Raw genomic sequence first — 8,186 nt, 5'->3', positions numbered from 1 at the left:
ATGAGTTTGCCACTAAACCCAAAACCATTCCTTAACGGCCTTACTGGTAAGCCAGTAATGGTGAAACTGAACTGGGGTATGAAATATAAAGGATACCTGGTCTTTGTGGATGGCTACATGAACATGCAGCTCGCCAATACAGAATACAGAGTATATTGATGGGGCATTGTCTGGACATTGTGGAGAAGTTCTAATAAGGTGTAATAGTGTATTGTATATACGAGGACTAGAAGAGGAGCAAGAAGAAGGCGAGATGAGAGAATAAAGCAATTTCCAAATTAGTTTTGTAAATTAATTTTGAAACTTCTCTTTTGAGGCTATTGTTGGACATTGTTTTTGTATGTTTTGTTAAGAAAATGAAATTTTTTCAAGAGTACCTCTATGGGGTTACCGTGTGAAGGCACCACCAACACCCAAAGCCCAATTTTTCTGCACCTGCTACTTCTATCCAAAGTCTGCGAAAGAGACACAAGACTTTATTTAAATAAAATTGAAATCTTGGCTTAAGTGTACTATATACTATATAATATATATTTAGTTTCTTCACATAAGGCTTGCTCACCATTGTGCAAAAATGTTTTAATTTTATTTCCATACAAAGTCTGTTAAAGAGACACCAGAATTTATCCAAAAAAAAAACTAAAATTTTGTTCTGAGTGCACCAAAATGTGGCCTCATCATACAGACTGGCTCCCCAAGCCATTAATTACAAAGCTTGAAGGGAAAATCAATTTAAATGTAATTTTTTTTCTTTAAATATATATATATATATATATATATATATATATATATATATATATATATATATATATATATATATATATATATATATACAGTTTTGCTGCAGCAGGTTCTAGACATGGTACAGATGGCCACATTTCAGGCAGACTTATGGGACACCCTCAGGCACTATAGTTAAAGGAATTTTTTATTTTTATTGTTTCACTTTTAGCATAATTAAAATCACTGCTCCTTTAAAAATGATATTTAAAAAAAAAAAATTGCATTGATACATGTCCCACAGGGCAGTACCTGGACCCCCATATCCTTTTTATGACTAGCATATAAGCCTTCAAAATTGGTACTTTTGCAGGGCTCAGGAGTGCATAATTTAAAGTGCGCAGAGGTAAGGAGTGCACAAAATGTACGGTCATCCACTAGTCTTTAAAGGGTCAGTACTTGCATAGAGATCATTTTTCTCTCCCCCCTTGTAACAATCATTGTAATGCCATCCATCTCTTCTTTTAACAGAGTGTCAGTAAGCTGACTGTAAGAAAAGGGGCAACATTATCTATGGGGAGTATAGGGTATGCACTGCACAAGTACGTTCTTGTAGTAACTCCTAATTTTGCCTTTATTATTACTGGGGCCCCACACACTCTCCCACCAAGTCCTCCCTAAACTTCAGCTACCACTCCTCATTGGCTAAGAAGGAAGAGGGAAGTGGCGCAGCCTGTAGGCATAGAGAGGAGCTTGAGCGACGATACACTCTGGTAAGTGAGAGGCATAACTAGAACCTTCAGTTCCCCGGTGCAAGACACCATGATGGGCCCCCCTGACCCACTGGTTTTGGGGCCCTTCCTCTGGTCTTGGGGTCCTTCCCTCCAAGCCCAGGGACTCCCACTGATCCTGTGGCTCTTTATTCCTGTTGTGGGGCCCTTGTTTTTATGGTCCCACCGTGGGACCCTTTCCTGCCATCTTGGGGACACCCACAATGGTGGAATGCCAGGGCCTGGTTGCAAGTGCAACCTGTGCAACCTTTGCAACCCTGGTCATCCTGCCACTGTCTCACCTCCAATGATTGCACACACTCACACACACACACACACACACACACACACACACAGAACTCATCTCCACCAATCGCATTCACAGAGCTCACCTTCACTGATCGCACACACGGGGCTCATCTCCACCAATGAGGTCCATCAAACCAGATGAGCGTCTGTTCACTGAGTGGAAAATGTGAGCAACACAGAAAGGTGTTCAACATAGAAAGAGCAGTGCGTAAATTCTTTGAGGGGAATTGCACAAGTGGAATTGGTTTCAAAACCATCTCTGTGTATTTACAAATCGAAGGATCAGGGGCAGACTGACAACTCATGGAGCCCCCGAGCAATAGGAGATTATGGGGCCCCTGGGCAATAGGAGAAGATTATGGGGCCCCTGGGCAATAGGAGATTATGGGGCCCCCAGGCAATAGGAGATTATGGGGCCCACGGGCAATAGATTATGGGGCCACACAGTATACACACACACATACAGTATACACACACAGACACACAATATACACACACAGTATACACACACAGAATACAGATACACACACTGAAAAAGTACTGGAGAGGCGGGGCAGACCTGTGTGTTTAACAACATAAAGCATGTTAGTGCAATTTTTGCACATACAGTGCCTTGAAAAAGTATTCACACCCCTTAAAAATTTCCATGTTATAACCCAAAAAATGTAAATGTATTTTATTGGGATTGTATGTGATAGACCAACACAATGTGGCACATAATTGTGAAATGGAAGGAAAATGATAAATGGTTTTCAAACATTTTTACAAATAAATGTGTGAAAAGTGTGGGGTGCATTTGTATTCAGCCCCCTTTTCTCTGATACCCCTAACTAAAATTTTGTGGAACCAATTGCCTTCAGAAGTCACCTATTTAGTAAACACAGTCCACCTGTGTGTAATTTAATCTCAGTAGAAATACAGCGGTTCTGTGAAGCCCTCAGAGGTTTGTTAGAGACCCTTAGTGAACAAACAGCATCATGAAGGCCAAGGAAGACACCAGATAGGTCAGGGATAAAGTTGTGGAGAAGTTTAAAGCAGGGTTAGGTTATAAAAAAAATCCCAAGATTTGAACATCTCACCGAGAACTGTTCAATCCTTCATCCGGAAATGGAAAGAGTATGGCACAACTGCAAACCTACCAAGACATGGCCTTCCACCTAAACTGACAGGCTGGGTAAGGAGAGCATCTGCTGCCTTTGACACAGTGGACCACCCCCTCCTCCCCAATAAACTCCACTCCTTTGGTCTCCGTGACTGTACTCTTTGCTGGTTCTCATCCTACCAATCCCACCGCTCCTTCAGTGTCACTTACAACTCTACTTCCTCCTATCCTCTTCCTTTCTCCGTTGGGGTCCCCCAAGGTTCTGTTCTTGGACCTCTCCTTTTCTCAATCTACACCTCTTCCCTGGGTCAGTTAATTGCCTCCCATGGTTTTAATTATCATCTCTACGCTGATGACACCCAAATCTATCTCTCCACCACCCAGTTCTCTCCATCTGTCTCCTCACGCATTACCAACCTACTAGCAGACATATGTCACATCACTTCCTCAAACTCAACCTATCCAAAACTAAGCTCATGATATTTCCTCCCTCTTCCCCTGATTTCTCTGTCAATATGAACGGCTCAACTATCAACTTGTACCCCCACGCCAAGGTCCTAGGTGTAATCCTGGACTCTGAACTAACCTTTCGGCCCCACATCCTATTGCTAGCCAAAATTTGCCACCTCAACCTCCGCAACATCTTCAAGATACACCCCTTCCTAACCAATGTCACCACAAATCCACTCCCTGGTCATCTCCCGCCTCGACTACTGTAACTCCCTCCTCATTGGCTTACCTCTAAATAGGCTATCCCCACTTCAGTCCATCATGAACGCTGCTGCCAGGATCATCCACCTCACAAACCGCTCAGCGTCTGCTATACCCCTCTGCCAATCCCTCCAATGGCTGCCACTCAGCCACTGAATTTAATTCAAGATACTAACTATAACTTACAAAGCCATCCACAACCTGGCCCCCAGCTACATCACTAACCTAGTCTCAAAATACCAACCTAATCATTCTCTTCGCCTCTCCCATCCTCTGGAATGCTCTACCCCAATCTGTCTGCTTTTCTCCTACTTTATCCACTTTCAGACGATCCCTGAAAACTCATCTCTTCAGAGAAGCCTATCTGGCCCCCACCTAACAACTGTACATTTATCTTCTCAATCAGCACATCGCCCACAGTTATTACCTCTTGTATCTCTTGACCTTCCCTCTTATATTGTAAGCTCTAAGGAGCAGGGCCCTCTGATTCCTACTGTATTAAAGTGTATTGTATTTGTACTGTCTACCCTCAAGTTGTAAAGCGCTACGTAAACTGTTGGCGCTATATAAATCCTGTATAATAATAATAATAATTAATCAGAGAAGCAGCCAAGAGGCCCATGATAATTCTGGAGGAGCTGTAGAGATCCACAGCTCAGGTGGGAGAATCTGTCCACAGGACAACTATTAGCCGTGCACTCCACAAATCTGGCCTTTATGGAAGAGTGTCAAGAAGAAAGCCATTGTTGAAAGAAAGCCATAAGCATTCCCTATTGCAGTTTGCGAGACGCCATGTGGAGGCCACCGCAAACACATGGAAGAACTCTGGTCAGATAAGACCAAAGTTGAACTTTTTGGCCTAAAAGCAAAACGCTTTGTGTGGCGGAAAATTAACACTGCACATCACCCTGAACACACAATCCCCACCGTAAAACATGGTGGTGGCAGCATGTTGTGGGGATGCTTTTCTTCAGCAGGGACAGGGAAGCTGGTCAGAGTTGATGGGAAGATAGATGGAGCCAAATGCAGGACAATCTTAGAAGAAAACCTATTAGAGTCTCCAAAAGACTTGAGACTGGGGCGGAGGTTCACCTTCCAGCAGGACAACAACCCTAAACATACAGCCAGAGCTACAATGGAATGGTTTAGATCAAAGCATATTCATGTGTTAGAATGTGCCAGTCAAAATCCAGACCTAAATCCAATTGAGAATCGGTGGAAAGACTTGAAAATTGCTGTTCACAGACACTCTCCATCAAATCTGACAGAGCTTGAGTTTTGCAAAGAAGAATGGGCAAAAAAGTAAGGCCCGGAGCATTACCAAAGAGGTAATTCAGCACAGGGACGGCATGACAGGGGTTAATGGGCTTGTACATGGTTTAGGTAAGGGGGTGGGTACAGTGAGCAGAGCTGGCAGTGCAGAGTGGAGGGGGAGGAGCCGGGGAGGAAGTGAGATGGAACGGAAGGGTAGGACACAGTAGGAACACGAGGAGAGTGGGTAAGGAACTTCTCCTTCCCTGCTACTGCCCTTCGCTGCGGTAATCTAATAGAAAAGGGGACGTGGAACGACTGATGGATCAGCTGCGGCAGCAGTGCACAGCACCGACTGGCTTCACACCCAGGTCGGGAAATTGCTAATAGGAGCCGGGCAGGGGGGTAATATATCCGCACCCCCCCACAGTAACTCAGGCTAGATGGTCTAGGCCTCAGGAGCGCCTCAGCCCGGAGGTGTCTCCAAGGGTTCAGCGCTGCATTAGGAGCCCCACGGAGACGACCTCCAGGGACCCTCTGGCCCCCGCATGGAAACGCCAGTCACACGTGGTGTCGGTGCTGCCCGGGAGGAATCCTCGGCCTAGGCAGGACTCTCGGGGTGGGGCGGGGACAGAGGACATGGACCATCCCTCATCGAGTGAACAGATTCAAACTGTGGCGCCCGGTAATGACTCTGTGGCCACCCGGGTGGCTCAGCGGGGCAGAGATAGGTCCTCGGGAACCGGCCTGGGGCCTGGAGTGGCCGGTGTTCCCGCCACAGTGGAGCTGATAGAGGAGAGGAGGCCTGATGGTGGCGCTACAGCTAGTTGTGTTCAGGGTCGGATGGAGAGAGGAGCGGTGAGAGCAGCTTCATCCCGCCCGGCCGAGGTGACTGCCCAGCTGGTCAATTATGGGGAACAGCCTGGGCCCTCCTGGAAGATGGCGAGTAGTGAGGTCACGGGCGGCCGCACTGGTGCCCCACAGAATTCAGGCATTATGGGCCGGGCAGCACGGACGATCGGGAGGACGCTACCTTGTCCAAAGGGGAGCTGGAATGAGAGCGCAGACGAGCCAGTGGTGGTGCCAGAAATGATGGAGAGCACGATGACGGCTCGTGGAGGTCCTAATCCGCGGCAGCCTGGTAAGTGGCCTTTAGGCCAACCTTCTTTTTCTTCTGTGGGTGTGCCTGTGGTCGGGGGAATGGGGTCTGCCGGGGAGCCGGGTTGCCCACGGCGGCTTGGGTTCCCAATCCTGATGCGGGTGTAGCGGGGCCTATGGTGGTTGCTAGCGGCACGTTAACAGCGGGGACGGAGACAGTGGCCGGTGCGCCGCAAACAACTCCGAGGGGGCCGTCTGCCTCGGGAGAGGGGATGGTATAAGTGACAGTTGCAGGGGAGAACAGTGTGGCGAACAGCAGACAAGGTAAGACGCTAGAGAAGGAGGGGGGCCATGTACGCTTGACGGACGTGGCAAAATGTGAGGTATACATCTGTTTCAAAGGGCCGCTGGGAGCACACCTCTGGCAAGAAGTGCGCAAAAAAATTTGGCGGGGTGAGTGTGTCGAGATTTTTTCCCTCCTTCCGCTGGAAAAGTTTAATCTGGACAGAGGTAAGTTAGATGATAGCAAGAAAGAGGAGGAGGAAAAGCGGAGATATAGGCTCATTCCTAATTGGCTTCAGGCATTTGCTATTCTAGCTAGCGTTATAGGAGAAAGGGCGCCGGAGAATTGCTCCGCTCTCTTTTACTATTTGGATGCAATCAGGGAGGCTTATCATGTTTATGGGGGTTTGGCCTGGCTCAGATACGATGAGCAGTTCCATCAGCGTAAAGCAATACATTAATCTTTGCGCTGGGATCACAAAGACATTAGCCTTTGGATGCGGCTCATGACCTCGGCGCGGGCTGGGACTTTGTTTTTTCAGTCGGGGGTTGGCGGATCTTCTTCCTCTGGACAGTTGGCCAGCAAACGTAAGGGGTGTTGTTGGGCATTTAATGAAGGGACTTGCAAGTTCGGCACAACGTGCAAATTCATACACGAGTGCTCCAGCTGCGGGGGCTCCCATTCCAACAATAGATGTACACAAAGAGGCAAGGGTAGACAAGGGTAGCTTGCTGTAAAAAGGGAGGACGGTGAGCATAACAAGGATGCGTCTCTTTCTAGGTAGGTATCCGAAGTGGGAGGCGGCGGAACTGCTGGCTGCAGGATTCGCTGAGGGTTTTTGGATTCCGTGTAGGCTCACCCACCCCCCTCCGCCTGTGTACAATTTGAAGTCGGCACGTGGCTCGTCCGGACGTGGTGTCCCAAAAATTGGCAAAAGAGGTTTAGCTGGGCCGCATGGCGGGTCTGTTTGCTTCTTCGCCGCTGGACAATTTAGTGGTTTCACCTTTGGGGGTGGTCCCCAAGAAGGAACCCAACAAGTTTAGATTGATCCATCATTTGTCCTATCCCGGAGGGGTTCTGTGAATGAGTCCATAGATCCGGACCTATGCTCAGTTTCTTATACTTTGTTCGACGCTGCGGTGCGTTGGGTTCAGGTTTATGGGCGGGCAGGGATGGACTGGCCATCGGGACTACCGGGAGTTTCCCGGTGGGCCGGTTTACAGTGACAGCCCAAGTCTCTGTGCTCTGCTGCTTATGAGAGTATATGCGAGGACCTGCTCCGCACCTCCCACACATCCACAGCCAATCAGCAAGTAGTGTAACCCTCCCCAGCCCGCCACATTTGAATACACAGGTGCTGGAGCGGGGCTGAATGGGGGAACGAGGAAGGAGAAACACACAGTATCTGAAGCCGATGAGATACAAGAAGGTATGGCCACTGCTACAGCAAAACCAGTCCTGCAGCACACAGAGCACTAGTTGAATAAGAACAAGATCGTGGGACTTGGGAGCAATGTCACATGTACACTGGCTGCAGTGTATTTCAGAAATCTATGCCTTTAGCTAGTGTGCAGGTTACTGATCTGTCCCCTCTTCTCCCTCTTGCCTTGCTCTGTACATTTTTTTTTTTATTATAGCTGCTTTTCCTGCACACTGCCATAACACACTGATAAGATCTGCTCAGTTAACCATTTCTTTTCAGTTATTTAGCCAGAGCTCTGTGTGTGCTGCACTGTTTCTGTGATGTTTTTTGGAAGGATTTACTGCTAGTTCAGGCTGGAAGCTTCACAGACCCATTAACTGTTTATTGTCTTCCACTAATCCTGACCAGTTCACTGTTTGTAAGACAATTTGTATTTTGGAAATTGGATGTGCTACTGTATTCTGTCACATGGATGTACTTTCAAAGGAAGATTACTGACTTGATCTTGCAGAGCTGGTT

At 47.5% G+C, this 8,186-nt stretch overlaps 1 pseudogene; it reads left to right on the top strand.

Moving 5' to 3' along the window:
• LOC141134475 (small nuclear ribonucleoprotein F pseudogene) lies at positions 1 to 265 on the top strand (annotated as a pseudogene).
• Positions 266 to 8,186: the final 7,921 nt, after the last annotated feature.

The sequence above is a fragment of the Aquarana catesbeiana genome, linkage group LG03 (genome assembly GCF_042186555.1).
Source record: "Aquarana catesbeiana isolate 2022-GZ linkage group LG03, ASM4218655v1, whole genome shotgun sequence".
Lineage (NCBI taxonomy): Eukaryota > Metazoa > Chordata > Amphibia > Anura > Ranidae > Aquarana > Aquarana catesbeiana.
The sequence above is the reverse complement of the archived record's forward strand: the minus strand, read 5'-3'. Positions and strand labels throughout refer to the sequence as shown.